This window comes from Mustela erminea, chromosome 4, assembly GCF_009829155.1.
Source record: "Mustela erminea isolate mMusErm1 chromosome 4, mMusErm1.Pri, whole genome shotgun sequence".
Taxonomy (NCBI): Eukaryota; Metazoa; Chordata; class Mammalia; order Carnivora; family Mustelidae; genus Mustela; species Mustela erminea.
In genome coordinates, this window is record NC_045617.1 from 107,034,599 (window position 1) to 107,047,077 (window position 12,479).

General features: G+C 31.6%; 1 protein-coding gene across 1 annotated transcript in view; it reads right to left on the minus strand.

Moving 5' to 3' along the window:
- Positions 1 to 12,479, minus strand: part of EYS (eyes shut homolog) — a 1,637,266-nt gene that overhangs the window by 997,276 nt on the left and 627,511 nt on the right. The window lies entirely within an intron of this gene.

Sequence of the window (12,479 nt, forward strand, 5' to 3'; positions counted from 1 at the left end):
TAAGAACAGCCTTATTCTTCAAGAGTACAGGTTAGTAAGATTAATTTTATTAAGGGATGGGACATTGAAGTAATAGCCAGAATTGGCAAAAACATCTATTAATCTTCATAAATGATTCCCAGTTTAAAGATCTTAAATTTATATTCAAAGCCACATTGCAGCCCCCAAATTTATCTAAATACATTTTCATGAACTTGTGAGTTTGGAATTAAATGAATGATTTTTTCAAGAAATACAATCTGGCAAAGGAATAGAAAAATATGATGATCAGTGACATCTATGGGCATTGCTGTTCTCCCAAGGCATGCTTATATTGTGCTTCTAAAGAGTGATAAAAATGGTATATTTAACATTTCATATAGTAACATCTCGCATGGTTGACCAATTGTAGGAGATAAAGCTTATCTATATTTTTTTCTCTGAACGTAAGTTTGTATTTAGAGAACTAGCATAAATCTTATAAATCATAAAATACAAATTATAAGAATATGCTTTTATATTCTAAATACAATTTTGAAAAGACATTTAAAATGTGCTTAAAGTTCAGTACCTGCATATAAGTGCTTGCATTTTCTAATTTTCCATATAAATCTTAAATAAGTGATAGACATGAGATCTCTAAACCCACAAATGTAGACTGTCTATTCATGTTGCCAAGAAGCCAGATGGCATTCAAACTTTCAAAAAAAAAGAGCTTTTCCAATACCCATGTAACACCTGCCCACTTTATTTATTAGATACTCAAAAGAGATACTAAGGATGGGATTTAATACCTTATACATTATATAACTTATGAATAAACCAATGATATATATGCATATTATTAAAATTATTCTTTCATTCAATATAATTTTAGTGATATTAAATAATATATAATAAATATTAGAGTACCCAAACTAAAAAGTAGATCACTTATTTTAGGTTAATTTCCTTAAAGGATCAAAGAGAAATCTTGCCACATGTACGTATGTCAGCATTGTCGTATACAGTAAGTAATTAATTTGTACTATTACAAAAGCCTGTAATGCATCAATTTTATTTTTTTCTCCATTATTTTATAAATTCTGACTTTATGAACTCACACATCCCTACAGATTTTAAGGGTCTCCATTTTCTTATGTACAGATATATTGAAATGTAGTTAATAGCATGATACTCAGTTTTAATACATCAGGATATGAGGTTTTGAGATACTAAAGAATAAATTTAAAAACAAAGTATTTACAGATCAACAGTTCTTTCCATATGTTTTAAGTACTTTTATTTAATTTCCTGAAAAATTATTAGATTATTTTAATTAAATAACAGAAGAGGAAGAAAGTATACGTGAGAGAAGCTGTACTATCTATACAGTTCTATAGGTCCTAATTCTAAAACTTATTATGTCTCTAGGTCAACAGAAGATTCACTCTGTCTAGCTCTTTTATATTATTTAAGTTAAAAGGCTTTGGGCTAACAATTCATTCTGAAAAAGCCACAGAACTACCACAGAGGCAGGAGAATCTAAGATCTGTTCCCCCTTGGACTAAAGATAATGATTATCACATAAATGGTCATGATATTTTTACATTTGAATTCATATAAACAACAATGCCTAAAAAATGTAGAGCCTTCCTGAACCTTCTATTCCCACATTCGACCAATATTAAAATCTTTGATTTTTACCTCCCAAATCTCTTTCAACCCTACCCATTTTCTCCCTTTTCATGGTCTTTTTGTGGACTCACATCACCCTTATCTAGGTCACTTAAGTACTTGGTACTTTATTTCCTTAGCCAAATAAATAGTTCCCAAAGTTACTTCTCTAAAATTTGACCATTTAACTCTTGCCTTACAAGCCTTTAAAGGACTTTCTCTTGTTATTTACAGATTAAGTCCAAAGTCCTACAATCCATATTTTTAATTTAAATGACAATGAAATCTTTATAATCCAGCCACATCTTCAGGCTATTTCACCTTTCCTTGCTTCATGATTTTTTTCTTCTACTTTTGTTATGAAATATATCAGTGTGATGTGCTCCTCCTTTAAGGTGGAAGTCAAAGGATACCTCCTTTGAAAGCCTTAAAGAGTCCATCAAAACTGAGTAGGTAACTTTTTTTTTTTTTTTAAGATTTTATTTATTTATTTGACAGAGAGAAATCACAAGTAGATGGAGAAGGCAGGCAGAGAGAGAGAGAGGGAAGCGGGCTCCCTGCCGAGCAGAGAGCCCGATGCGGGACTCGATCCCAGGACCCTGAGATCATGACCTGAGCCGAAGGCAGTGGCTTAACCCGTTGAGCCACCCAGGCGCCCCTGAGTAGATAACTTTTTACTGCATTTTCCCACTGAAGATTTATTATGTATTTGTAGTATGTTGCTCTTACACACTCTGTTATATTTATTTTTACAGATTTCCTTAATAAACTGCAAACTTATTCATTTAAGATACATATTTATCTCTAAACCTATATGCCAGGTCAGAAATACTTAATAAATGTTTGTTATCTAAACAGATGAGCTAGTTAATTTTAAAAAAGATATTTATGTAGAGTGAGTAGGTTATATATAACACAATATAATGCTATTCTGAAAATATGTGATCAATATATATAAAAACAAAGTGAATTCCTTTCTATGTCTAAAGTACTGGAGGATATTAATAGTTCTCTCTAATTTTGTACACTCTCTCTCACATACACACTCACAAACACATACATATACACACACTTTGTTTCTGTCTCTTCCTCCCACACAAATAGTTGCACTGATAATTCGATTTAAACTACTTGTAAGATAATCTTCAAAAATCTCATTATTAGGTTTATAGTTCTCCCAGATTTAAAATATTTGAGAGACGCTTGGAAAACTTTTATGGGTGAGGAAAATCATGCTATTAAATTTGGAAGGCAAGAAGACTTTTCAGCCATATAAATTGGTCTACAAAAGGTATTGCTAAGGAACTAAAGTATGCTGTAAACGCACTGATGCCCTGACCTGTAGAGATACAGTAATTCCACTGACAATAAAAAGTATGAGTAATTTTTTTTTCTTTCCTTATTGCCCAATATCTTTGATGAAAAAGTACTGTCAAACTAGACTGCAGAATATGGCATTAAAGCTTAATTCTGTCCAATCAGGTAGGCAGAGATCAAATTCTGACACTGTTTTTTATTGTGGAAGAGAGAACTTTCTGAAAACTCTTTTAAACCATCGCAGCAAACCAAAAATATTATAATCGCCAAGAGAAAACATTTTCAGCTTTAATTTTTTCTTCATTGTTTAAAATATCTGTGTAAGTATAGTGTAGAGTATAATCAGAAATTTGTTCGTTCTTTGTTTCTTTCTTTCTTTCTTTCTTTCTTGAGCAAGCGTTTTATTTTTATTTCAAAGTTTAACCTTATTAATCCCAAAGATTCCTGGTCAAGCTTTTGCATAAACACTCTTACATATTTGGTAATCCTATAAATTCATTGCATTAACAACAGAAAAATAAAATAGTAAGTGATTTTTTGAATAACCATATATTTGCTTAAAATTTGCATTTGGCAAATTTTCATACAATTAGTTTCCAATACAGGACAAGCACTGAATCTTAAAATAAACAAATGTACATTTGAAAAAAAATAGTATTAAGCTGTTATTTTATCTGCTGATAAACAGAAATTAAAAATCACATCATTCTAAGAGGAATTAGTAAATGATGTATACACTGAAAAAATGTATTCTTTTTAATATTTTATTTTCTATTGAAGTATAATTAATATACAGTATAATACTAGTTTCAGGTATATAATGTAATTAGTCAACAATGCTATACATTTCTCAGTGCTCATCAAGGTAAGTGTACTCTTAAACTCCTTTACCTATTTCACCTATCCCCCACCCACTTCCTTTGGGCACTGCCAGTTTGTTGTCCATATTTAAGAGTCTGTTTTTTGCTCATATCTTCTTTTGTTTGTTTGTTTTGTTTCTTAAATTCCACATATGAGTGAAATCATATGAAGCTTTGAGATTCCAACCTCAAGGATATTGTTTTGTACAGTAGTTTTTCAAGAATTACTTACTGAATTAAATTGCCTAATAATTAGCATTACATGAAATTCATGTCTTTCTCAATTCTAATCTTTTGAAATTAAATGAATATTTGCCTGAAAGATATAGCAATCACCAACTTTCTGTATAATTTTATGAGTAGATTAATGTTATTTTATTTTCTATATGTGGTAATAAACTAAAATGACCTTCACTATGTTCCCTAGAGGAATAAAAATCTACATAAAACTTAATTTTGTGAAATATAGCAAACCTTATGTGTGTTTTATAGAGTCAAATTCATCATATTGAATAAAGAGAGTTTGTCACTAATATAAATTTTTTAAAAGAACTATTTATTTATTTGACAGAGAGAGAGATCACAAGTAGGCAGAGAGGCAGAGAGAGAGAAATGGGGAAGCAGGCTCCCTGCTGAGCAGAGAGCTCATTGCGGAGCTGGATCCCAGGACCCTGAGAGCATGACCTGAGTCGAAGGCAGAGTCTTAACACACTGCCCTAAATTTTCTTTTTAACACATGAACTTTTGGGGGGCGGTTTACTGTCATATTTGGTGTGTTTGACGTTGTTTTGGGTCTAAAATAATACAAATTTATCTTTTAAAAATAGTGATTTGGTTATGAATTACTGTCAGATATTTTGAAAGGCAAACTACAATATAAATGCTAACCATTGATCATATAGTTGTACTTACTTACACATGGAATGACAAAGAACATGTATATCACAATAGCACTAAACAGAGAAGAAAGTACATGCATTATATTCAAACTCAATTTCAAAGGTTACGAAAAGGTTGAAAATATGCTAATATTAATGTAATTCTATCTTAGTAGTACGATGTTGATTTAGTGAAATTATATTTTAAAGTGATTGAATATACTTATAGTTTGAAGATCTGTAATTCATGTTAAAAACACAGTGGTTAAAGTAAATAGAAAAATATTCCCTGCTCATGCATTGGATGAAATATTATCAATATATTTTGGAAGAAACAGTTATCAGTTACTGAATTCTTGAAAGAGGAATGGAAATAAATCTCTAAACCAAATATTGTGCAGTTACTTGAGGAAAATACAGAATAAAGATCCAACAGTTTTATCTTAGTAATGAAAATGAGATGTGTCCTCATCCCCACTCTCTTGGCCCTGGCCTGTGTTATACAATTCTGCAGGCAACTCTTAGGTCAGTAAAGAGAGGTAACATGAAAAATCATGAGCTCTAGAGAGTATCCAAGAATGTTTACTAACTATATTAGCATTTGTGTTTGTTTATTCCCATCTTTCTGTGCTTTGAAATAACTCCAATCTATATGCTCCTGTAAAAGGCAAGCAAGCAGGGTCAATCCATTCTCTGTCAATCTACAGATTTAATGCAATCCACATGAAAATACAAATAACATTTTCCATAGAACTAGAACAAATTAACACTAAAATTTCTATGGAACCATAAAGGACCTTAAATAGCCAAAGCAACCTTGAAAAATAAGAACAAAGCCGGAGACAATTACAACGCCAAATTTTAAGATATACTATACTGCTATAGCAATCAGAACGGTATAGCACTGGCACAAAAAATAGACACATAGATAATGGGACAAAATAGACGGCCCAGAAATAAACCACACTTATATAGTTAATTAATTAATCTACAACAAAGGAGACAAGAATATACAATGAGGAAAAGACAGTTTCTTCAACAAATCATACTGGGAAAACTGGCAGCTACATGCAAAATAAGGAAATGGAACCATTTCTTATACTATACACATAAATAAACTCAAAATGGATTAAATACCTAAATATGAGTCCTGAAAACTTAAAGCTCCCGGAAGAAAACAATGGCAATAATTTCTTTGACATTAAAACATTTTTCTAGATAGCTCTCCTCAGGCAAGGGAAACAAAAGCATATTAAACTATTGAGACTACACCAAAATAAAAAGCTTTTTCATAGCAAAGGAAACCATCAACAAATGACAAGTCAGCCTATCAAATGAGAGAAGACATTTGCAAATGATATATCCAATAAAGGGTTAATATCCAAAATATATAAAGAACTTTTACAGCAAAAGACCAAAGAACCCCACAAATAATCCAATTAAAAATGTGCAGAGGACACAAGTAGACATTTTTCCAAAGAAGCACAAATGGACAGCAGATACATGAAAAGATGCTCAACATCACTAATGAGGGAAATGCCAATCAAAACCACAAATGAGATATCATCTCACACCTGTCAGAATGGCTAGAATGAAACTGACAAGAAATAACAAGTGTTGGTAAGGATGTAGAGAAAAAGGAATCCTTGTGCACTGTTGGTGGGAATGCAAATTGGTGCAGCCACTGTGGAAGACAATATGGAGGTTCCTCAGAAAATAAAAAAACAGAAATACTACATGATCCAGTAATTCTACTACTGGGTATCTATCTACCTAAGGAAACCACAAACATTAATTCAATAAGATATATGCAACCCTGTGTTCATCATGTTCATCATGGCATTATTTGTAAATTTGATTTTTGATTCTTAGTCAAAGTTTTATTTTTTGGAGAGTAAACAAAATCAGAAGTTGTTAGAGGATTACATAGTCCATCTGATATTTCCAAAAACATAAACTCTATGTAATGGAAAACCACCCAAATATGGCTGTTAAAATACAGATGTTTTATTCCAAGTTATAAAACGAATTTACTTGTAGCAAAAGTGATTGATGATTGTTGAAAATAAGTTACTATAGATCAATACCCTTACCCTGCATACTTCGTAAGTTATGTACCACCTCTGATTTTTCTATCCAAGCACAGAAAGAAATAGCATCTATCTTTCCTGGGATGACGGGATTCATGACAGGATTCAGGAAAGCTTCCATATCTCAGATATTTGATTTAACAATATGTTACAGTTGCTTAGATCTTATAATTAAACATTTATTAGTTTTTCCTGACTTTCTTGAATATTTTTTAAAAGGAAAAATACCAATGTGAGTAATCAAATATTTTTACCTCTTTTAATATAATACATATAGTAGTACAAACGAATTACACTCAGTTCATGGCAGAAAGTGTAATGAAGCTTAGGTGAATGAGAAGGGCAACAATATAAAGCACTGCAAGACTATGGAGGCAATGATGAAGATGAAATGAACTTGGAGGAAATATCAAAGTGAGGGGACATTTCCAACAGGATGGTGGGAGAGTTGTGGCAGATAGAAAGGGACTCGGAGGGCGCCTGGGTGGCTCAGTGGGTTAAGCCACTGCCTTCGGCTCAGGTCATGATCTCAGGGTCCTGGGATTAAGTCCCGCATCGGGCTCTCTGTTCAGCAGGGAGCCTGCTTCCCTCTCTCTCTCTCTCTGACTGCCTCTCTCTCCGTCTACTTTTGATCTCTCTCTGTCAAATAAATAAATAAATTCTTAAAAAAAAAAAAAAGAAAGAAAGAAAGGGACTCGGAAAACCCAAAAGTAAAGAACACCAAGGGAAGAAACTGTCTGGAATAGGATTTCACACATTAAAAACGGAAACAAGTATCTTTGTGTCTCAGTGCTTTGTTTTATAAATTATGTGCTATATTCTTTATAATCTACATGGTGCCATAGAAAAAAGTTATGTATAATGTTTTTACTTATTACTATAACCCTCTGCCATGTGATTCTAATTTGGATTTTAGTGTAATTTGAACATAGTTTTTATGGTTTAATAAAGCTTGCACACATTAAAATGCTATTAAACTGTTACACATGGTTAATAATACTTACGGACTTCTGAAAGCAGCCATTATTAAACTGAACAAAGTCATTAATGTCTCTAAACTTTGTACCAAGATATAAACTACAAAAGAGATGTTAACCATATCTACAGAATAGTCATGGCATCTGACTGTATATATATTTTTCTTTTTTACTATATGTATGTTTTTTTGTATGAGTACTCTAACAAAAATTAAAAAAATAAAAGAAAACAAACCTCACTGTATTCTGGAATTGACCTTCTTACTGATCATGACTTTAAAGCCAACTGACATTACAAAACTCCTATGCTTTTGGTCCTTCATCTATGTACTAACCAGATTATCATAGGCAATCTCTATAACCTTGTGCAGTCCAAAAATTCAATGTGTTAGTCACCCTAAAACTCAGTGTGCTAGTAAGAAATAACCATTTGAGTTTAGGACTAGAAATACAATCATAATTATTAAATTTGCTGAACAAAAGGTTATTTTCATTTATTTTAAATAACAAATAATGGAAAAGATTTTTAAAATTTATCAAATATTGACCATATTTTTATTTTCAACATTCATATTATTAATTTAATATGTTTCAGTGGGCAATATAAATGAACTCACTCATGAGTTTGAGTTGCTGAACACATATTGTTAAAAATAAATTTAGGTATTTGAAATGTCCTGTCATGTCTCAAGAAAGGATCTAAGGTATGATTATAAAATTGTCTTTAAAATATGGTTGAATTACTTAAACATTATGTTCCTTGGCACCTAATAGACCAGTTATTTTTCCTAATTAAAACTAATCCTAGTTTATTTTGCTTAAAATGGTTAACTGATTTATGTCAGTATTCAAAGCAATATTAGGAACATAATTCATTTTACAGACAAATATACAGTCATGAAGACACTAGCTATATATCATTGGCTTATTCATTTTACCATTTTCAAGTATCATATTCTAAAAGGTCAGACTTCAGTACATCCTTTTTTTTTCCTTTTCTCTTTTTTTTTCTATTTAAGGACTATCTATTCCTTTCAAAATTTAGCTACAATCAAGAAGCTTAAAAAATAAATACTAGCTACTCTTTCTTTTTTAAGATTTTATTTTTAAGTAATCTTTACATCTAACACAAGGTTTGAATTAACAACCCCAAGATCAAGGGTTGCATCCTCTACTGACTGAGTGAGCCAGGTATCCTAATACCTAGCTATTCTTAGAATGTATCATTTTTCTACTTATAAAGTAATTTAAATGAATCAGATGTATTCATGAAAAAAATCAGAGATCACCAAAGTATCAATCTGACACACCTCCGACCTAGTGAAGCCCAATACTCAATGTCTGGGGAATAAAATGGAGATATTTAAATGGGTCCACATATGCTTATCAATTTCTCCCTGGATCTAAGTCACCTTACCACATATAGTTAAAGTACTTTCTCAGGTATGCCACTGCATTAATACATGCTTTTACTCCACTGCTTTAACTGGGCAGGGTTATTATTTAAAACAGTCTTGTAGACACAAAAATAATTCAATAAAGAAGAATCTGGTTAATAGAGTTGGAATATAAAAGTGGTCATATGAGACATCTGTGTAAACAGCAATACAGATCAATAAAACAGGCATAAAAATGTTAGTAACTGAGACTCTGAGTGAACTTAAAAAATTATGTAACAAAAAGTAAGCCAAGTTATTGGCACTTGAAGAAAAATGAATTCTTAAAATAAATTACTTTGTAAACAGAAAATAACATGGTTTGCTAAGTGGGCATTAAATTTACAATGGGAAAAAATCCTAGATACTTAAAAAGTCCATATGCATTGAAAAGTAAGAGAAAATATATAAGATTCTCCCAAGGAAAAAATTTATAAACCAGATAAAAAAGGGTGAGAAGTAAGTAAGATTTGTATAGTTGTTGTTGTTTTTTTTTAAATCAGTATAGCTTTTATTTCATCTTTAAAATATCACAAATATTTTAGCCATTCTGACTGGTGTGAGGTGATATCTCATTGTGGTTTTGATTTGTATTTCCCTGATGCCGAGTGATATGGAGCACTTTTTCATGTGTCTGTTGGCCATCTGGATGTCTTCTTTGCAGAAATGTCTGTTCATGTCCTCTGCCCATTTCTTGATTGGATTATTTGTTCTTTGGGTGTTGAGTTTGCTAAGTTCTTTATAGATTCTGGACACTAGTCCTTTATCTGATATGTCATTTGCAAATATCTTCTCCCATTCTGTCAGTTGTCTTTTGATTTTGTTAACTGTTTCCTTTGCTGTGCAAAAGCTTTTGATCTTGATGAAATCCCAAGCAGAGAGAGTCAACTATCATATGGTTTCACTTATTTGTGGAGCATAACAAATAGCATGGAGGACATGGGGACTTAGAGTGGAGAAGGGAGTTGGGGGAAATTGGAAGGGGAGGTGAACCAGGAGAGACTATGGACTCTGAAAAACAATCTGAGGGTTTTGAAGGGACGGGGGGTGGGAGGTTGGGGTACCAGGTGGTGGGTATTATAGAGGGCACGGATTGCATGGAGCACGGGGTGTGGTGCAAAAATAATGAATACTGTTATGCTGGAAATAAAAATAAATAAAAAATAATAATAATAAAAAAAAAATAAAAATAAAATATCACAAATAAATCTGAAACATCATCTGGCTTCAGGATTCATACAATTAAAAAAAATATTTTATTTATTTTAGAGACAGAGAAAGAGAGAGAGAGATAGCACAAGCAAGAGGGACAGAGGGAGAGGGAGAGAGAATCTCAAGCAGACTCCTTGCTGAGTGTGGAGCCTGACAAAGGCTCTTTCCCAAGTCCCTGAAATCAGGACCTGAGCAGAAACCAAGAGTTGAATGCTTATCTGACTGTACCACGTAGGTGCCCCAGGTTTCAATATAATTTTTTTTAAAGAAAGAAAAATGATTATTTTATTTTGGTTTAAATAAATATATCAGAGGTTAATCCTTAATCCACACACAAATATATGATTTAACTTGCAAAATATTCCATCCCATGAGTTTTCTTTTGTTAATAAACATCTTGAGAATAATGCTAACCTGGCACCAACACCAATGACTACTCACAGTCGCTGTACGAGTCCCTTAGAAACTGAAACTCCTAAAGCATTTAAATTTACTATTCCCAGACTTTCAGGAGCTTTCAGGCATATTGAATCAACAGTGAAAATTTTGAAAACAGACAACTCTTATTTAAATGAAGTCTGAATAACCTGGTAGCTTTAATGGTGGCCTATACTTGTTCCTGGGAGATAAGCCAGGAAAAGAAGCAAGCCTCTTCAGTCTAAATTCCTTTGACTTCATGCTTTAAGAAAGGTCAGCTTAGCTAGCCCATGATTAACATCCCTTAAAAGGAAGATTTATAGAGTAGCTTTTATAGTTCTTGAATTAACAAGGTTGTAAAAACACATATTTTAGTTTTAGTTTCACTTCTTTCTTTCTTTTTTTATTGAACTGAATGAGTTTCCATGAATGGAACCTTGATTTATAACATCATATTCATTGGAAATAAATGTTCAACTTACCGTTGTTGACTTATCCAGGCACTGATTAGGTCATAACCCAGAGGGTCCTTGCAGTGGTCAAGCAGTCATATTTATGATATTTTATGTAATTACAGTTGATAGTAGAAACATATTTACTTTCTATATTTAATCAAACCACCAGAGTAAAACAAGCAAAATTCAAGCTTAAAAATACAAAATACAGCAGAGACAATAAAACACACGCACACACTACAAATAAAAATGGCATGTTAAGCAATATGTAATAGAGAATAACTGTGTCATAATAATAAGTTAACATTGCATATGTTAAATGAAGCAATAATAATGTTGGGATTATGTGAAATTATCATCTATGTGTGCATTACCAGAGATATGCCTAAATAATGTGATAAAGGAAGCAAAATAGACAAGAGGACAAAAACACACTGTAGGTATTGAACAAAGAAAATATGGTGGTGGAAATATTAAATGTAATGCAGAATATATTAATAATTTAAAAAGGAAATAATTGACAAAATATAGAAATAATAGAAACACTCTACCACTAAATAATTATGTGCCAAAACACACAAAGTATTTCAACCTTTCAATAATTTAAGATATTTAGAAGAAATACAGTTGTTCACAGATTTTTAACTCGATATTAGGCTCTCAAAAATCAGACTGAAATAGTAGAGGTAAGCTATCTTTTTAAATATGTGGTTTTAATTGATATTTTACAGATTGAACAGTTGAACAGGTAATGGCTATGTTTTCAAATGACCAGCCAATTATATATTATATAAAGAATAAAGGTAATGAAGATTCATCTCCTAAGAATTTTTAAAAGATACCTTAAATAGTAGTTGGTTCAAAAATACAGTGATGCATAAATTTATTTTTATAAATCTTAGTAAATGAAAACTTTTCAGTTGTTAAGATCTTAGAATTATAAGGAGAGCAGGAAGACTAATGAATCTCTATAAGAAGTATATTATAAATATGAATGATCTATGTATCATTCATGTGTTGTAATATTTAAGAAAAGGAATAGGAATTCAATTTTGGGACAGATAGGTGATATGAAGCAATTATAAAATGAGAGATGATTAAATTTGGAAGTCCAACATGGGATTTATATGAATATATGGCATTTGGAAAAAACATAAAAATAATGCTTTCTTAGAATTGTTGGGTTAAAATTTGTGATTTAA